This window comes from Lepidochelys olivacea, assembly GCF_965140295.1.
Source record: "Lepidochelys olivacea isolate rLepOli2 genome assembly, chromosome: 12".
Taxonomy (NCBI): domain Eukaryota; kingdom Metazoa; phylum Chordata; order Testudines; family Cheloniidae; genus Lepidochelys; species Lepidochelys olivacea.
Window position 1 is genome coordinate 23,563,960 of NC_140422.1, and position 21,022 is coordinate 23,584,981.

Sequence of the window (21,022 nt, forward strand, 5' to 3'; positions counted from 1 at the left end):
GTCAGGCACTGAATTAACCTGACATCAAATGGGGATGGGATGGGAATGGCTGGATGTAGGGAAAGGAAGCTGTGACCAGAATCCATATGGCTCAGACTCTGGTCAGTTGGGTAGTACTTGAGCAGAGAAAGTAAAAGAAATCCAGTAATCTTCCCTGACCTCCTCCCCTTCCTCCCGGAGTATGAAACAAGTGGAACAAGAGGCTTCAGAGCAATCTGACTCACCAGATGAGTTAATTTTTCATACAGGGAGGATGAAAAAGCCACCTCACTGTGGACAGCACTTTGATAAAGCAGCTCCAGAGTGTTAGTTCCTCAGTTATGTCAACAATAAACTCAGATTTTCCATTTCTATGACAGTTAAAAAGGCGAGAGAGACCAATGACTTGAGTCACAGGTCTAGGCACAGGGCCTGCTGGTCCAGACAGGGGATTGCCACTGGAGAAATACAGGCCACAACATGACCACCCCTGTCCCTTGGGGCTTCTACCAAAGGGAAAGAGCTCTAATCTTTTGACAAGGCTCCATTGGATCCCCACTGACTGAGGCTGTCTGGGGTGAACTGAATTAATGAGGCTCTTGGGTGCCTTGGCTTTACCCGCTTTCTGTGCTGAGTTGGTCACATTTAGCCCCACGCTGGATTGAGAGCCCCGGGCAGCTCTCCTGTAAATGGACTTCTCACCACTGGAGGTCTGGCACACAAGTGAATCTAGCCCCAAGAGTCAAATCTTACTCCCTTTCTCCCACCCTTAGTCTGTCTTGTCTATTTCAGCCCTGATCCTGCACATACTTAACTTTACATGTTGTGAGTAGTCCTATTATTTGCAGTTTGTAAAGTTAAGCACACGTACAAGTCTTTGCAGTCTTTAGACTAGAGGCTCTTTGAGGCTTGAAGTGTCACACTCATGTCTCTTCCTTGTTCCCTACTAGGACAGTAAAAAAGCTTTTCTTTCATTTTCTCATCTTTGTCCCCATGGTCAGCTCTGTGCACAAACTTAATTCCTCTTTCCAGTTAGCCCAAGTTTTTGTCTGGAAATCCAGCATTCTCAGTGACATGAGTCCCTGCCTGTTTGCTCTGTTTCTAGGTGATGCTTTGTTTTCTCTTAATCACACTTTCTTCCCTGCTGTGAATCTCACTAGACTGATCACTGCCACTATCTTTCATGTATTGCATGTTGGGCAATCACAGGAGGACTCCATGTTTCTAAAAATGAAGTGGCTCTTTATTAAGAGGTCTAGTTACAGAAGTGTAGCAACTTCAACTAGCATTCCACCCATGTGCACACAGACTGGCTTTCTGGTGCCTCCTCCAAACACTTCTCTCTGGCAACCTTACTCCAAGTGCTATGTCAGTTGCTACACTCATAGTTCCCCTCTCTCTCCCTAACTGTGTAATGTAGACCAGGCCTGAATAATGTGTATTGCCAATGGTTGGATCCAATTTATAAGGAGCTAGGAGCAAATAATAGTGCAGAAATGAGATAAATAATCTTCTGATGAAACAGGTAATGATTAGTTGTGAAACGATCTCACAAAAGCAATCCAAGACTCAGAGGGAGACCAAAAGAGCCCCATTCACTGCCAGATTATGCTATAATACAAAGCCAAGTCGCCTCATGTTTCTATTCGTATATAGAGGACACTATACACCAGAGACTCAGTGGTAGCTTTTCTTACTAGTTTTCTCATTTACACACACACTGTTCCCATCATTTTGAATCTGAAAGAGAAATGAACCAAAGAATTCCAGTTAGTCATATTGTGTGTAAAATGAGTCTGACCCTACATCCACTAAAGGCAAGGGGCCAGATCCTCAATTATGTAAACTGTTGTAGCTCCATTAAAGTCGATGGAGCTGTGACAATTTTCACCGGCTTAGGGCATGCCCAGAGGGCCTAATATATTTTTTCTGCGTGTTTAGACCAAATCTGTTCCTCACCTGGGAGATTATCCGTGCTTATTGCAAACATTAAACACTGTTGCCATATGCCCTGTCCTGAAATTAAGGCAGGATAATGTCCAGGCTCAATGGCCAGGTCTGGAGCCATGATGTAGCCAAACATTAGGGCAAACTCTGTTTATAGGGTGATTACATACAGTTCCACACAGAAAAGGAAGGGAGGAGAGACAGACAGAAGAAGGCATGACAGGAGACCATGAGGTCCACATGTGATCACTTTCAGAGTTTTTGATCTCAGCTTGCGGCAGGCAATGCTGGCAGCAGAATCATTTTCATTCTGAATGATTTATGGCTAGGGTGACCAGATGTCCTGATTTTATTGGGACAGTCCCGATATTTGGAGCTTTTTTCTTATATAGGCGCCTATTACCCCCAACCCCCGTCCCGATTTTTCACACTTGCTATCTGGTCACCCTATATATGGCTGTGTTTAAAAGCCTCTTCTTTACCATTCAATAATCCAGAGCTCAATTTTTTCCTTCCAATGCTGTTTCTCTAAAGGGCAGTTTTATTTGTAAAACAATTAGATACCTTGGCTTCCTCCTTAATAATAGTAATGATTAGCAAATTTCATCTTCAAAGGGCTTTACAAATATTAACTGGCCAATCCTTATGACACCCCTTTGAAGCAGATATTACTGCCCCCATTTTCCACATGTGAGTGATCTTCCCAAAAATGGTGTTGCCAGCCCTTAGGATTTTAGTGCAAGTCTCATGCTATTTGGTGTTTTTCTTAAAGCTCCAGCTCCTGGAGGCATGTGATCATCAAAGAATCTCAGCTTTCATTTTAAAAACATATGTTTCTAGCTCTCCTGTTTGTGGAGAAAAGCCTGACAGTAACCCAAGTGCACTGTGAGGCCCAGAAACCAGAAGACAAATAAAAAGAATTCCAATTTTACTATTTAAAAAAAAAACCCTCATGATTTTTAAGCCAATCTCAAAATTTCTGGCACCTGACTCATGATTTTTGAATGCTCAGGAAGACCTGGCTCCCAGAAATATAGTGTATCCGATGAAGTGAGCTGTAGCTCACGAAAGCTCATGCTCAAATAAATTGGTTAGTCTCTAAGGTACCACAAGTACTCCTTTTCTTTTTGCCCATAGATTATGTTTCCTAATATTAGCTAGAAATGCTTACAAAAGTAATGCTCACCTCTGTGCTTTAACATAAGAACATCTGAGCTACCATACTTGACCATGGTTCATCTTGCCCAGTATCTTGTCTCTGACAGTGGCCCATACTAAAACTTCACGGGGAGTGTGCAAAACAGGGCAGTTATGGAGTGACCCACCTCTATGTTCCATTCCCAACTTCTGGTAGTCAAAGGTTTAGGGTTACCCTGAGCATGGGATTGTGTCCCTGACCATTTTGGCTAATAGCCTTTGATGGACCTATCCTCCATGAACTTATCCAGAGACTTTTGGCTATCACAACATCCCATGGCAATCAGTTACACAGGATAGTTGTGCGTGTGTGAAAAAAGTACTTCTTGTTTGTATTAAACCTGCTGCCTATTCATTTCATTGGGTGGCTCCTGGTTTTTGTATTGTGTGAAAGGGTGATTAGCACTTCTCATATTCACTGTCTCCGCACCATTCATGACTGTGTAGACCTCTGTCATGTTTCCTCTTAGTTGTCTCTTTCCTAAGCTGAACTGTCTTTTTTTCCCAAGGTCTCTCTTGGTAGGAAAGCCATTCCATAGTCCCGATCACCTGTGTTGTCCTTTGCAGAACATTTTCCAGTTTCACTATATCCTATTTGAGATGGGAAGAATCAGATCCAGGCCCAATATTCAAGGTGTGGGCACACCATGGATTTATATAGAGGTATTATGACATTTTCTGTTATTTCTATCCCTTTCTTAGTAATTCCTAACATACTGTTAGTCTTTTTGATCACTGCTGTGCATTGAGTGGAATTTTGCAGAGAGCTATTATGGTGACTCCAAGATCTCATTCTTGGAGGCGGGGGTGGTTAACAGTTAATTTAGAACCCATCATTGTATATGTATAGTTGGGATCATTTTTTTCAATGTTGAATTTCATCTGCCATTTTGTTGTTCAGTCACCCAGTTTTGTGAGATCCCTTTGTAGCTCCTCGTAGTCTGCTTTGGGTTTTACTATTTTGAATAATTTTGTATCATCTGCCAGGTTTGCCACTTCACTGTTTATCCCCTTTTCCAGATCATTAATGAATATGTTGAACTGCACAGGTCCCAGTACAGATCCTTGGGGGACACTGCTGTTCATCTCTCTCCGTTATGAAAACTGACCATTGATTCCTACGATTTGTTTCCTGTTTCAACCAGTCACTGATCCATGATAGATCCATCCCTCTTATTCCATGGCTACTTAATTTCTTTAAGAGCCTTTGGCGAGAGACCTTGTCAAAGGCTTTATGACAATCCAAGTACACAATGTTGATTGGATCACTCTGATCCACATGCTTGTTGACTCTCTCAAAAGAATTCTAATAGACCAATGAGGCATGACTTCCTTTACAAAAGCCATGTTGACTCTTCCACAGCAATTAGTATTTATCTATGTCTGATAATATTGTTCTTTACTATAGTTCAATACTATACTACAGATAAAATTAAATGATGTTGCATTAGAAAAGTGGGAAGAGCAAGTGAGCAGTCAGGGATAATAAAACTCCCTTTCTTCTATCCTTTGTTTCTTGTATCTTAGGCCCTGATCATACCCATGCTTAACTTTAGACATTGTGAGTAGTCCCATTACTCACAGAATCTCAGCTTTTTTTTATGTGTTTGGATGGTGCTAGCACAATGGGCAATGATCTCAGTTGGTGTCTCCTGGTGCTACTATAACACAAATAATTCAAAGTGAGTGCTCAAATTTGCAACTGTAATAATATGCTGAAAAATATTTAAGGAAACTTGAAAAGGTTAAAATGGGAGCTTCTTTCTTGTGAGCCAATTATTTCGAGCCTGGAAATGCATAAGCACACTGAAAAGCAATCTTCTTCTCATTCTTTTTGTTTCTTTCTTCATTTTTTTTATATGACCCATTTAATTTCTCCATTCGTTTCCCCCTGTCTGGATGTTGGGTAGGAAACTGAAATGGCCTAACAGAAAGGAAAATGTTTAAATACTTCCTCTTAGATTTTCTTTTATTGCATGTGTATGTTAGCTGAAAAGTGCTCTTTTTGTTTGATGTGCTATTTCTGCAAGGAAAGCAAATAATATTTTAAACCAAATTCTTGAGTTATTTTAATTATTAGAAAATCACTTTTAGTGTTTAAATCACAGAAGCCGAGAAATTAGAGGTGGGCAAGGCTTGTTATTTTAGCTGTTTCATCTCTCTGTCAGTGCAGGATGGCTAGATTGGCTAGATTTACTAGCTATTATTATCATTTGTTTAATGCTGGCAGAAAGCTTAGCACTGTACAGTATCCAAAAACAGAGACAGTTCCCACCTACAGCCTAAGGACTTGATCCTAAGACTCTTTCTCTAGCAAATTCCCATTAAAGTCAGTGGGAATTTTCCTGCATAAAAACTGAATAAGCATCTCAGGTTTGGGCCTTAAAAGATGAAGTTGTAGCAAAGCACTTAAGTACATGGATAGTCCTATTCACCTAACTGATTTGTGGTCTCTCCAGTCTAGTTTTATGCCCCACCAGTTCCCTGGGGACAGCATTCTCCAGGCTGCTAGATCTCAATGATTGGAAGCTTTTCTTGATATTTGCCCTATAGTTTGTTTTTCTTAATTTTGTTCTGTGGTTCCTGGTTAGATGCTCTTGTAACCCCCTGAACAATTCCTCACTTGTCTAAGAGGTACAGTTATGTCACCCTCCTTGTTAAGCTAAGCAATACACACTTACCCGTTTTATCCTTTCCCTCCCATCCTGCAGTCATGCTTGTTGCTTTGTCAGCATTCCCTCCCATTTCTTTGCATCTTTCTGCACTGAGCTGCCCAGCATGGACCACACCACTGAAAGTGGAGTCATAAGAAAACAGCTGTAAAGACAGAGTGGTTCTGTACTGAGGTGTGCAGTTGTACACTACTATACCTTTTCAGATTGAATTACCAGCAAAATCCTTTCATAAGTTTTCCGTGGGAGTCTTATATGGTTTGTGAAGGGTGGGGTAGTTTTGTTTTTGTTTATTTTTGTTTATTTTTTTGCCCAAACCAGTCTATTGTAATGGCTGATGAGAAAGCCATTTGCTTGTTACAAGCGTTGACCACCAACTTGCTCAGATGAGTGTTGTCTGAAACTCAGACTTCATATACCATGATCTTCCTGGAACCAAAGGCAGTCAAATGTATAGATGTACCTTATCCACTCCCATTGGAATGTAGCCACATGAGCAAGTTGCGTTAGTTTTGTGAGATAATGATTTATATTTTAAGGGTGAGATTTTCAAAAACACTCGACGTTAACTTAACTTTGCTCCCACTGAATAATTGGGATTAATTCAGTCAACGGGGCTAAAGGGAGTGTTTACAAATATAAGTGGAGGCAAATAAATAGTGGAGAGAAAGAAGAGCCATTAACAAGTGAGAGGAAATCAAAATTTATTCAAAAATAGCTGAGCTTAAACGTTATGGTCATCAATAAAGTTACCAACATCTGGGTCAATATAGTTGTTGGTAATAAAACTAGGGAATCACTTGAGTCATTTGAATCTATAATGGGCGAAGTACTCGAGAATGTACTTTAGGGAACAATCCTGCTCGGGCACAGAGTGGATTAATAGACTCTTACTTCTCCAGCTTCTATAATAATAATATTTTTCCATCCGTTTTCAATAGTAGGCCAGTTCTTGTTGACCTGAAAAAAAAAGGTAAGAAGGCAATATATAGAATTTTTTTAAAATAGAAAGTGTTTAATATGATCAGATGGAGGGTTTTTGTACTGAGCTTTCTAGTTTGGAAGGAAGAACTATTAAATCAAAGGATCATGTTTTCAAAGAGTGTTGCAGCAGGTTGTCCATGCAAAATGTATGAACAAATGGATATTTGCATATGCGCATCAGATGACTGATTGCTTATCTGCTTATATGTGCAATTACCTGTGTAAAAATGCAGGAGTTTGCAAGAGCAATGGATGAGAAAGGGTTTGCTCCAATTCCAGTGGTTCTTTTGACCCTTCAGGAGCACAGTTGCCAACATTCATGCGGTAAATAAGCATCCCGACTTTCACAATAAACCAAAAATCAAGCTAATCCCATTTCAAAATAAGGCTGAAACAAGCCAATCCCTGAGAACCCCAACACTCTATGTGACTAGATCCCCCTGGCGTGCAGTCTGGGACTGTAGTGGGCCCGCTGTGCACTCCTGACTCTCCCCTCCTTGCCCCTGCTTGCCCTGCCCCTTCCCCCTGCTTGCCACGAGCTGATCAAAAAAAAGAAGCAACAAGCTACAACAAGCCAAACAAGCTACAAGTCAAAAACTAGCCAATAAGCAATTCACAAGCCAATTAAGCCAAAAACAAGCCCAATTTCTGCGTTTTTTTCATGGGCGTGGCATGTCTGTTCTTGAGCCTTTTGAAGGGTAGCGCTCAACTAGAGATGAAGTGTGATCCAGTCGTTCATGTGCTAGCTTGGGACTTGGGAGACATAAGTTCAATTTCCTGTGAGGTGAGTGCTCAGATCGTACAGTATCGAGGGGCCATATAAATACGTAAAATAGATAACTAACTCCCAAAGGTAAAATGCTTAGAGAATATTAGGTTAAAATGCTTTGCTGAACTAGGGTCAGAGAGGAACAGAAATTGCAGTGGCTCAGCCAGCTGTCCCCTTTATGGTGACACTTAATGGGCTAATCATAAGGTTTCAGTTTGTTTCCTGTCTCCATCTTCTGCTATGTTGAAGGAAGATGGTTATGACATGCACCTTACGATGTATGAACACAAAACAATGAATTTATAAAGATTCATGCTGTTGATTCTGCAACAAACATGCCTATGCAAAAAAGCAAAATTGTAATTTACTGTATTATATTCCGGCACTGAGCCAAAATCACCCTCGTGGAAGGCAATGGCAGCCAACTGAGTAACACCCAGACAAGAATGAGGTCCAGAGAGTCACATGTGTTTTCATTTGCTACAGAAGCAATTTGTTTTGCTTAAGGCTTTATTCCTTTAACAGTTTTCATGAAACTTAAATAAGCTTCACTCCAGTGTTTGGACATTGACCTGCTTTCTACTTGTTTGTTTAGTGAAACGGCTGCATAACTGACTGAACAGTGTCAGAAGTTATAAACAAACTTTGATTGCAGATGTGTGTTTAGTTTCGCCTTGACACAAACCCTTTTCTTTCTAGAGTACAGAGATACTCCCCAGATTACATGAACCACAGCACACAGTAATTCTTCTGCAATTAAGAAATTAAATAAAAAACCATGGCATACAATGTTCTTCTAATAAGTACAATACACAGCCAGCTAGTTTAGTTGAAATTAAATTCATGTATATATTGAATACTTTGTAGAGTTAATCATTTATAAAATTGTTGTTCCTGGGATGGATTCTGACCTCAGTTACATCTGTGTAAATCCAGAGTAATTCCTTTGACATGGAGAGTTATCCTTCCTTTTTTTTCACCATTGTTACTAATGATCAGAGTCTGCCATACAGTGTGTTTGCAGGTTTGTGTATGTGTCTGCATTATATATAATTGTTTTTTCTAGGTAGCAAGGTTTATCTAGTGTTTTAAGATTTTTAATCCAGTCAATAGTTTTAGAAAACAAATTCTGTTTTCTTAATCTGTAAACTCACCATCAGCTCGAAAATGTAATGTAGTATCCCATCAGTTGTACAATCTAGATGAAGACCTTTGGGATAGTGGATGGCTCCAGAGATTGGTAACACTATAAAGCCTGTAATTGTTGTCTCATTCATTCAAGCACAGTCTGAGTCAGAAGAGAACAGAAAGTATCTGATGTACATTCAGTGCCCTATGTGAAATTAATTAGTGACTTTAGATCAGCTCCTAAAATCTGCATCAAAAAGCCAAGACCACTATTGGCAATACATTTAGTGCTGTGTTCTAAGTAGGTCTTCTAGAAAAGAGTTGAGGCCATCAGCGTAAAGGTTTGAGGAGGCTTTCACTGATGCTGCTCCACACATCCTGTGAGCAAATAGAGGATGTCAGAGAGTGGGAATTCCATTTCATAGAGGATTTTGAAATTTGCTTTCATTGCAGTTTGGAACTCCACCCCCAAATTTTGAAATTTTCTGGAAAAGAGAATTCACTGTTGCCTACAATTGTTTGCATCATGGTCTGCTGTTGGTGGTAGAGACTTGTGATGAGTTCGATGCTTTGGAGTCCCCATGTCTAGCAATATCCTCCAAAGATACTGGTTGGTATCGGACCCTTCTGAGTAGAGAAAGAAACACCTGCTCAATGGGTGATTGTATTCTCTGCATTTTTCAATTACGTGACAGGTTTTGAGATTTGGTTGTTAGTTCTGCTTTAATCCTTCATTTCATGCCATCCTGGATTATGAGGAGCCGAACTTTGCTTCTGTGCAATATCAGGGAGATGGTACAATAGTTACTACTCTCTGGTATGTCTCCCTTCTTTGGGAAGGGCAGAACAATTCTCTTCATCCAGTCCTCTGGCCAATTTCTAGTTGTCCATACATCATTTCAAATTTTCCACATAAAATTAGTACCACGTTTGCCAATCACTTTTAACAATTCTGCAGGCATGTTATCTACTCCTGCTGCTCTTCCAGGCTTCATTTTCGTAATATCACACACCACTTACTCTTGCAGGATTGATGGCTCTGGCACCAAACTCTTTTTTCTGTCATGCTGTCTTATGAATGGCTCTGGTGAGGCATACAGATTGGCACAGTAAAATCTCCACCTGTTTTTAATATCATCACTCTCAGTGAGGATACTGCCATCATGACCTTTTATTATGTTTGACCATGGGGCAAACCTTTTGGTAAGAAATCTGACCACTGTGAACATACTTTATATGTGTTGTTGTATTTTTAATGATGAAAAATTGTACAGGTACTTTTGCCTTTTTTCTTCTGTTAAGAGAAATGTATTTGGCCTGTATTACTGACACTTAACGACAGCAGGTGGGCAGGTTTATTAGATGACAGACCTGGTTACACAGGTCTGATAGGATTCTTTATACTGGGTGATGAGCACTCCATGAGGAAAGGTGTTTGTGTCTCTATTCTGTGCGCCCAAAGCCAGCAGAAAGTATGCTGTCTAAAAGCAGGACAAATAGGCTTGGGATATCATTCTGGAATATTTTTGTATTCTTAGGAGATACTTGGGATATTTCATGGACTCTGGTCATTTTACTCTCAATCCAAAAATGACATCTGAGAACCACCCCGTCCTCGTTGTCTGGGATGTCTGTACAATGCGATAGGCATCAAAAATGCCTTAAAGTAAAGTACACTACCTGTGTACTGAGATTGTAAAGTCTTTGGGGAAGGGGTTTTCTTTTTGTTTTGTGTTTGTACAGTGCTAGTACAATGGGATCCTGATCCATGACTGGGACTCCTAGCCACTAGTTGTGAAAGGGAACAAATGCACTCTGCAGACCAGTCAAAGATCTGTGGAAAGGATCAATGGATTAATAAGAAGGTGAGACCAAATTATAGCCTTTGGGCCAAATTTAGCTTTAGTAAAACCTAGAGCAATTCTCTGGACTTTAGTGGAGCTGCTCCTGCCTACACCAAGGTTGTAGTTGGCCTTTTGTGTCTCTCATGAGATGAGGGAAGATGAACCCTGATAAGACTATGCACTTGACAGCCATCTCAATGTCCTTGTTGAAGGGTCTGAGTTCATACCCCAGAACTCTGTATAATTTGGTCTTACTCAATGCAGGCAAATAAATATATGAGGTTAAAATGTTTTAATTCCTCTGGAAAGTTAACTCTCTCTCTTGGGACCTTTATAAAATCAGTGTCCCAAACAATTGTCAAAAATTCCCTAACATCACCCCGAAAGAGGAAACAATTCTCTCTAGCAATATTCCCACCTCTCTTCTCTCAACTACCTGAAACATGAGGTTTGTTGCTTAGTGCAGAGTAGTTGCCACCTTTTAGTGCCTGACCCTCAGTATCTCCACTTAAGGCCAGGAATTCACAGTTGTGCAACAAGCATACCTTACAATGCTCATTCGAAAACCAAGAGCATCCTTGGAGTTCATGGCTAATCAGTGGGTGTTGAGTGCTCAGCACGTGGCAGAACTGGACCCCTAGAAGTCCCCTGCGATGTGCCAATGCTATACAACTACTACTGCAAATATCATATAGGGACAGAAGACAGGTTAGGAATCAGTTTCAAAAGTAGATTTGGCAGAATGATGTTGGCATCTCTGTGTCTGTATAATACGTAAACGTGTTTAGAAGCCCAAAAACGTGACAGCCTCATTTTACAACTCGGGTTGTTTTGTAATCTGGTGCTATGGGGGGTTTCCCCTTTTTTTCTTGTCTTTTGCCACAAAATGTAGTACAATCAAACAGCCTTATTTATCATTTAAATCCAGTATTATTTCAATCTTATCTAAGCCTGAAACAAAGGAAGCAAGAAAGCAAGGAATGTTACACTGTAGAACATGAATAAACATAACTCAGTAACAATTCCGCATCCATGTAGAACTAATTGGCTCATTATGGATGTTCACAGTGAAACCCTTTCCATGTACAGATGTATAGAAACTGTCCACACTGCAATGCAGGTTCGATGCAGTCAATATTATATAGTGCATCTAAAAAACTGTACAAAACTAGATCTGGGCTACAGTGGTTGTATGATATAGCTTATTACATAGCAAGCACAACATGCTGTCATTGGGGAGACTCCAGCTCTCCAGCTCCAAGACTCCCGGACTTGGGTTGCATGAGCTGGTACTTGCGATGCTCTCCACCTTGGAAAGCCATGGGAGAAGACACACTAAAGTTTTAACTAAACTTCAGCTATTTTTCTCCCCACAGGTGACAAAAGTGGAGGAAAACCAGTTACAACATAGCTTGTTTCACATTGTTATCCTAGTGGGACAATAGTAGTATAGCAGGGAATTAAGGTTAAGACAAATTTATTGTTTAATAGACTTAAAGGGTGATCATGCAAACACTTACTACTGAGCACAGTGCTTACTACCATGAGTAATCCCATTGACTTCTCTATGCTCTAAGTACAGAAGCACTAAGTTCAGTAGTGTTTGCAGAATTGGACCCTATATTAGTTGGTTTTGGAGCCAGATTCTGCTCCCATTCAAGTTAGTGGAAGTTTTGACCAGGGGAACAGGATCAGGCCCTTGGAATCAGTAAACTTGTGTCCTGGCACAGTAACATTTCAGGAGACTTCATAAAAATGTTTTGCAGGTGTTGGCGGCCCTGCGGGAGGCGGAGGGTTGACGGGGGGCTGAGTGCAGTAAACTCAGCCTTTTGATGCCGGTGATAAGGATTGCCTCACATCAGTGGTCAGTGTCACCTAGTGCCAAGCAGCAGTTGCATCAAACAAACCACACAAGGGAGCTTACTTAATTTAGCTCTCTCCTAGCGAGAGAAGCCAGACGTGTAAAAAAGTGAGAGCAAGGTGAGAAGCAAGATCTTGCCAAAAGTCCAGATTTGATCTGCACCTTCTCTAATTGGGTCCCAGATTTCATGACCCTTTCCTAGCTGTTCCCATCTATGAGATACCCAGCCAGTGGAAGGCTGCTGCACCTGGAGCTGAACCCTTTAGAACATTGATAGGTTTCAGAGTAGCAGCCGTGTTAGTCTGTATTTCCAAAAAGAAAAGGAGAACTTGTTGCACCTTAGAGACTAACAAATTTATTTAAGCATAAGCTTTTGTGAGCTACAGCTCACTTCATCGGATGCATTCAGTGGAAAACACAGTGGGGAGATTTATATACATAGAGAACATGAAACAATGGGTGTTACCATACACCCTGTAACCAGAGTGATCACTTAAGGTGAGCTATTACCAGCAGGAGAGCGGGGGCAGGGGGAGGACCTTTTGTAGTGATAATCAAGTTGGGCCATTTCCAGCAGTTGACAAGAACATCTGAGGAACAGTAGGGGGTGGGGGGGGAAATAAACATGGGGAAATAGTTTTCCTTTGTGTAATGACACATCCACTCCAGTCTCTATTCAAGCCTTAGTTAATTGTATCCAGTTTGCAAATTAATTCCAATTCAGCAGTCTCTTGTTGGAATCTTTTTTTGAAGTTTTTTTGTTCAAGAATTGCCACTTTTAGGTCTGTAATCGAGTGATCAAAGAGATTGAAGGGTTTTCCAACTGGTTATTCAATGTTATAATTCTTGATGTCTGATTTGTGTCCATTTATTCTTTTACGTAGAGACTGTCCAGTTTGACCAATGTACATGGCAGAGGGGCATTGCTGGCACATGATGGCATATATCACATTGATAGATGTGCAGGTGAATGAACCTCTGATAGTGTGGCTGATGTGATTAGGCCCTATGATGGTGTCCCCAGAATAGATATGTGGACACAGTTGGCAATGGGCTTTGTTGCAAGGATAGGTTCCTGGGTTAGTGGTTCTGTTGTGTGGTGTGTGGTTGCTGGTGAGTATTTGCTTCAGGTTGGGGGGCTGTCTGTAAGCAAGGACTGGCCTGTCTCCCAAGATCTGTGGAGAGTGATGGGTCGTCCTTCAGGATAGGTTGTAGATCCTTGATGATGCGTTCGAGAGGTTTTAGTTGGGGGCTGAAGGTGATGGCTAGTGGCGTTCTGTTATTTTCTTTGTTGGGCCTGTCCTGTAGTAGGTGACTTCTGGGTACTCTTCTGGCTCTGTCAGTCTGTTTCTTCACTTCGGCAGGTGGGTACTGTATTTGTAAGAACGCTTGATAGAGATCTTGTAGGTGTTTGTCTCTGTCTGAGGGGTTGGAGCAAATGCGGCTGTATTGTAGAGCTTGGCTGTAGACAATGGATCGTGTGGTGTGGTCTGGATCAAAGCTGGAGGCGTGTAGGTAGGAATAGCGGTCTGTAGGTTTCCGGTATAGGGTGGTGTTTATGTGACCATCACTTATTAGCACCATAGTGTCCAGGAAGCGGATCTCTTGTGTAGACTGGTCCAGGCTGAGGTTGATGGTGGGATGAAAATTGTTGAAATCATAGTGGAATTCCTCAAGGGCTTCTTTTCCATGGGTCCAGACGATGAAGATGTCATCAATGTAGCACAAGTAGAGTAGGGGCATTAGGGGACGAGAGCTGAGGAAGCGTTGTTCTAAGTCAGCCTTAAAAATGTTGGCATACTGTGGGGGCCATGCGGCTACCCATAGCAGTGCCACTGATTTGAAGGTATACATTGTCCCCAGACATGAAATAGTTATGGGTGAGGACAAAGTCACAAAGTTCAGCCACCAGGTTTGCCATGACATTATCGGGGATAGTGTTCTTGACGGCTTGTAGTCCATCTTTGTGTGGAATGTTGGTGTAGAGGGCTTCTACATCCATAGTGGCCAGGATGGTGTTTTCAGGAAGATCACCGATGGATTGTAGTTTCCTCAGGAAGTCAGTGGTATCTCGGAGATAGCTGGGAGTGCTGGTAGCGTAGGGCCTGAAGAAGGAGTCTACATAGCCAGACAATCCTGCTGTGAGGGTGCCAATGCCTGAGATGACGGGGTGTCCAGGATTTCCAGGTTTATGGATCTTGGGTAGCAGATAGAATACCCCAGGTTGGGGTTCCAGGGGTGTGTCTGTGCGGATTTGTTCTTGTGCTTTTTCAGGGAGTTTCTTGAGCAAAGGGTGTAAGTAAAAGAATAAATGGACACAAATCAGATGTCAAGAATTCTAAACCAGTTGGAGAACACTTCAATCTCTTTGGTCACTTGATTACAGACCTAAAAGTTGCAATTCTTCAACAAAAAAACTTCAGAAACAGACTCCAAGGAGAGACTGCTGAATTGGAATTAATTTGCAAACTGGATACAATTAACTTAGGCTTGAATAGAGACTGGGAGTGGATGTGTCATTACACAAAGTAAAACTATTTCCCCATGTTTATTCCCCTCACCACCCCCAACTGTTCCTCAGACGTTCTTGTCAACTGCTGGAAATGGCCCACCTCGATTATCACTACAAAAGGTTTTTCCCCCGCCCCCGCTCTCTTGCTGGTAATAGCTCACCTTAAGTGATCACTCTGGTTAAAGGGTGTATGGTAACACCCATTGTTTCACGTTCTCTATGTATATAAATCTCCCCACTGTATTTTCCACTGAATGCATCTGATGCAGTGAGCTGTAGCTCACGAAAGCTTATGCTCAAATAAATTTGTTAGTCTCTAAGGTGCCACAAGTGCTCCTTTCCTTTAGAACATTGTTTCCCTGATGGATTCATAATGAATTCTCCTCTCCTATTACATACACAAGGAACTCCTGAGATATGTCTAAACATAAACCCTGTAAAAATCATAGACTCTACAACAAATTAGACCAAACTGAGCCTCCCTGCTGGTGGGATTCCAGAGCCCAGGCTCCTGCTCAAGTCCAAACATCTACATGGCTATTTTACAGCCCCACAGCCAGCCCCACAAGCCTGAGTCAGCTGACACAGGCCGGTCACCAGTTTTATTGCCGTGTAGTCATATCCTGGGAGTCTTTCAATTGATTCCAATGGGCTTTGGTCCAGGTTCTTAAGCACAAACAGAATTCACAAACGAGGTCTCAATGAAAGCACTGCACACAGCTACAGAAGCTTATTTTGAAGCCTTTTACTTCCTCAAACAACAACTTGTACTTAGACACCTGTAAAAGGTTTTGCTTGCTTGACACTTTCTTGTTTGAAGCAGATCATTAAGAAACTGCCCAGACTCTCTGTCAAGGGTAGGGCTGCCACTGAACACTCAAGAACAGCCTCTTTAGGTTTGATGTTGTTTACTTTACCATCATTGGGGAGCAACCCATTGCAAAGCAGCCCGCAGAAGGGCTTCCTATTCTAAACACCAAAGACTCCAGGGTATGAAGTGGTGACGGTCACGCCATCTTATTTTCCCTCTTTAAAAAAGTTCCGTTAAATAGTCAGTTTGGCTGTGACCTCTGCTTGTGACTTTCAGTCAGGTTAGCCTTATCTAAGTAGATATGAGAGACTAGTGCCCCATTGTGAAGGGCTAAGTGGTGAAAAGGAGGACCATTATCAACACAGGTGGTAAATTATAGTTAACCCTTTCAGTTCATTAGCTCTTTCTATAATACTCGTCTGGAATGTACAAGAAAAAAAGAGAGTTCAAAGTGGCTTCAGACGTTTGCTAGCAAGGAATGTGTTGTGTGAAATTCGCAAAAAGAAAAGGAGTACTTGTGGCACCTTAGAGACTAACCAATTTATTTGAGCATAAGCTTTCGTGAGCTAGAGCTCATTTCGAAGTGAGCTGTAGCTCACGAAAGCTTATGCTCAAATAAATTGGTTAGTCTCTAAGGTGCCACAAGTACTCCTTTTCTTTTTGCGAATACAGACTAACACGGCTGTTACTCTGAAACTTGTGTGAAATTGAGGTTCAAGGCTGTGCTTTCAAATGGGCTTCTCAACTTGCACGCTCAAATCCCCATGTAGATCCCCAATTAGCATGCAAAGATGGGTAACTGCACCCAAAAGTCAGGCAGTCAGGCATGTTCTGTTGCAAGAAATGAGAGTGAAATAGGACAAGGGGAGCCTGTTTATTTTTAACATTACCAAGGAGAAAATACTGGCCCTTCCCCACTGTGAGTATGGGGGGCCCAGGTGGCAGAGGTTCACAAGAGCCAGACTGTAGAGAGCCCAAGAAGGGGTACTCAAAACCCATACGAGTGAGCTACTTCGTACTCTGGAGGGTAGGGGCATGGGTGGTGGAGCCACTCACCACAGAGAGCCTCTGGACCTACTAGCACAGGAAGAGGGAATAGGAGGGGGGCAGGAGCACCACATCAGTGACTAGTAGCAGCTGCAAAGTGGGTCCGGTGACGTCTGCCACGGAGCTCCCTGCAGCATGCCTTTACTGGAACTTGACACAAGCCCCAGGCTTCCACCCTAAGGAAAGAGCTTAACCACTGCAGAGATTTTCAGCTGGCCTTGTGCTGCTTTCTGGTTAGTAAAGGGGTTGGAATCTCTGAGCAGGAGCTCTACCTTCATCTCTTGTCTTCAGAGGGACTTTTCCTGCTTCTGTGATTTGCAAGGGCTTTAAGAGGGCAGTTTGATTTGGAGCACTGAAACCAGGGGAGCGTTGCTACAATTGCTCTGACTTCTAATTCAGTGCATGCTTTCACACAGCATATTGAAAGTAACTATCTTCATCATAAAATGGTATCACAAATAGAAGTTGTTTAATGAACCCTGCACATGAACTACGAACTACTGCAAATCACAGTTAGGCTAAGGGAAAATACTGACTAACAGAATAATCCAAAGAGGAAGCAGCCTTTACACCTTTACTAGCTGATTCCCTTATATGTTTTTTTTAAAAAGCAGGGCTGAATCTGCTGCTGTGTTTATGGAATCTGCCTATTGATCCTAGTTCTAAAGGGCCAGTAGGTTAGAGAACTGGTATGTTAGAAAAAATGTCTCTGTGGAGTTTAAACACCCAGTATTATAGGCAGGGCTTGGTGGGTTCCTGCGCAAACAACTAGAATGTAAGAGTCTGGGCTGGGGAACACTTTAACTGTTTGGAAAAACTTGTTTTGTGCAGCTTCAGAGTGTCCCTGGAGGCTGTGGCCCTGTGCCATGGCTCCTGGTAAAGGCTGTCCTGCAGTAACAATGGAGCTTTTATGGGGAAGCTGGAGCGCAATCAGAAAAGTCTCTGTCCTGAGGGATTATGGGGAGGGTAGTTCCTGGATTCGAGATGGCTGGCACATTATACACATTTCCACCAGCCTTAGATAGCATATTAGTTATGTGAACTACTAAATGTGTTTTCATTTGTACGGTGTAGTTTTGCCTTTGTCGGGTGATCATTCCTCTTCAGTCTAGCCAAAGAGAGAGAAATCTGGGGATGGGTGCATGCAATGAGCGGGGGGAGTGCGAGATTCAGAAGTAGTTTGATCTAGCTCAGTGCCTGGAAGCATTTTCAAAGGGCTTGTGTTTTCGATTCCTTGGTATGGGACTTAAAACCAGCTGAGTGACTAGAGCCATCAGTCACTCTGAATTTTGTTCACTGTTAATGATAAGAGTCCTAGCTGTGGTAAGAGGAATCCTGTGGAAACTGGAAGCCATCTTCATATGCTCAGCCATTCCTCATCCAGTAATTGGAAATCTGTCTACAGAGATGCTGTAAATCTCAATGTGCTTTACAGACGTTAACTGATGGATCTGCACAATTCACCTATGGCCTATTCCAGAGAATTACAGAGTCACCAGGTCTCCCACTGTTGAGGTGTTGATTATATTTCTAGCACAAGGTGTCAGATTGCTACTAGTGAAAGTTAAATAACGTAACTGTTGTGTTTATTTATAATAGCACAGAATCCATTTATTCGCAGCAAATGTCCATGTCACAAAACTACCTCTACAAGTGGCCTTAATTGGCAGAGGCACAAAAACTCTCACCAGACTCCAAACGCCAGAACTGTTAATCCAACACAATACGAACACTGAGTCTCTACATAGTTTTTAATGTAATATAAATAGAGCCAAAGGAACAGTTCACATTAGAGGCTGTTATACTGTCCTCCACCTGGCCGTGCAACAGCCACTAATATTCGTGGGTATTCTGCTGGGTCTAAAGGGCTGTTAATGACCATAAGAACTTTGGGATCTATTCTTCTTTCCAGTGGCAGTTGGACTTACTTGCATGGATTGAGGAAAGAATGGGTTCCAAGTCGCTGAAAATTTAAGCCTTCCTTTTTTTAGATAAAACTGTTACAAAACAGAAGTCACCCAAAGATTCCTTTTTAAAAAAAAATACATGCAGAATCTCAAAAAATGAACAAAAATTGAGTTTCTTCTGCGGGGTCCTCTCTCCTTGGGTCCCCTCTATTTCTCTTCTTTGTGTGATCTTCCCCTTTGTTTGCTGTGGCTTTGCCTCAGGGCTCAACCCTGCTTTAAAACTGTGGTTTACCTCATGGAAACAATGACTAGCCCTTAACGACAGCATCACAAACAAATGCCTATAAAGACAGGATTTGTGATTTACATGGGGTTAATTACCACAACAATCATGTTTATTCACTTCTCTAATAAATCCTTAAGGCAGGAACAAGTAATAGCTTGACCAGCTTCATCCAATGAATGTATCTCCCTTGTTACATTATTTGCAGATCTGGTTGTGAAGAATAAAGAGAGAGAGAGAGAGAGAGAGAGAGTGTCCCATCAGCTAGGCAATGATCTATAACTCATGAGCAATCATGTTTTCCTGAACGCCTGATCTCATCAACATGTAGTTCAGTGCTCCTGGTACATAACAGATTCTACCATTACTTTGACTAAGCTTAAAAAAGGGAACATAGTGTCTATTAAATAAATGTAAGCTACAGATCTGAGCAATCTAATGCACTGACCAGAAGAAGAAACCTAAGTCAACACTAGTGTCTGCTAAGTTATTAGGGCCTGATCCTGTGCCTAGTGAAGTCAATGGCAAAGCTCCAACTGACTTCTGTGATGCAGGGCCAAAACCCTTGAGTGGCCTAGGGCTTTGCTTTTGCTTGTGTATTATGTGGGCCATTTCATCCTCCTAAGCACTTTTCAAGGACCACAAAGTGCTTTACAAACATTTATTAATTATAGTCTCACAACACCCTAAGGAAGTAGCTAAATATTGTCACCCCCATTTTACAGCTGGGACAACTGATGCTAAGAGATTAGTGACTAACCCAAGCAGCTGTCAGTGGCAGAGCTAGAAATAGAACCAAGAAGGTCTGGGCCCAGATTTTCACAAGTGACGAGTGTTTTTGAATGGTGCCATTTTTGGGTGGCCAAAAGGAGAGGCCTTAAACGGACCAGTGCAATTATCACTATTATACAGAATCTCCCAACCTACTGTTCTCGCTATAATGTGACCTGATCGATTTTCCATGAGGGGATACAAAACGATTTTGCTTCAGCTGTTGACATTTACTTTGGCCCTGATCCAAAGCTTTGGAAATCAATGGAAGCCCTTTAGACTCTCTGGGCCCAATCCTGTATAGTGCTGAGCACTTTGGCCCCCATTGACAACAATTACATTTGAGGTTGCTTAGTCCTTTTCAGGCTTGGGTCCTCTAGGACTACATCTAGGGCAGAACATTTCATATGCCTTTGGAAGAGTTTGACACCTTGTTGTGAAGGAAGTTGTTTGTGTGAATGCAAGAGCAAGGTGAGACAAGGCAAACTCTTTACTTTGGAACGCGCACTGTAGTTAGTACCATCGATGCATAAGATACAGTACAGTAAATACAACAAACAAAGGGCTCACTGTGGTATTTACACCTGCCACAAGTCAGTTTACAAACTAGGATTATTGAGTCTCCAATAAAATAGTTGTGCTTTTAGACAGAAATGTCGTGTTTGGGAGGGTATGTAGTTCAACATTCCTTGTTTTTTACCAGCCTGACACATTCCTACAGCAGAGGTTTTATAAAATTGATCTTTTATTTTCATGCTTCCCATTAATAGTTAAGAAAAACCTAGGGAAAAATAAACACTCTGTCCCTGATTGTTTATTCACCAGTTTCTTAGGAACCATAATTAAGTCTCCCAGGAATTGTGTGTTTTATCATATTGTATATCTTAAAGAGCCACTTTAGGTAACATAACAAGGAGTGCCTTATGAAGGAAAATTGGATTCATTTTAAGACTCTTTTTTAACCCCCACAAAGAATGGCTCTGTGTTTACTACTTTCGTGCATGTGGCAACTTGCCCAAGTAAATAGTATGCTACATAAATACCAGAGATTGGTATTTATGATATTACATAAACATACTCTGAATAATGACTCATTGTTGAAGTGAAGAAGAACACAAGCAATATAAATTGCAGTAAATGTGTTGTTTCCCATCATACTAGTAATGAAATGTGAATGTTTTAAGCAAAATTCTGTTGATGTTGGAGAAAAACAATAAAATCTCATTTAAAACACTTAGGCCCAATTTTTAAAGTTATTTAGGAATTGCTGTGCTCAGTGCTGGAATGCTTACTGATTTAGGATCCTAAAT

At 41.5% G+C, this 21,022-nt stretch overlaps 1 protein-coding gene and 2 long non-coding RNA genes across 3 annotated transcripts in view; 1 reads left to right on the forward strand and 2 right to left on the reverse strand.

Annotated features, from left to right (window-relative positions):
• Positions 1-21,022, forward strand: part of LOC311528959 — a 240,234-nt gene that overhangs the window by 185,502 nt on the left and 33,710 nt on the right. The window lies entirely within an intron of this gene.
• LOC311528956 (uncharacterized protein) overlaps positions 1-21,022 on the reverse strand; it is a 193,868-nt gene that overhangs the window by 78,759 nt on the left and 94,087 nt on the right. The gene's annotated exons all lie outside the window — the stretch shown is intronic.
• Positions 6,483-21,022, reverse strand: part of LOC311528957 — a 62,047-nt gene continuing 47,507 nt past the window's right edge. Inside the window, exon 3 of the long non-coding RNA XR_014713731.1 lies at positions 6,483-6,755. This is a non-coding gene — a long non-coding RNA (uncharacterized lncRNA). The remainder of the gene's footprint in view (positions 6,756-21,022) is intronic.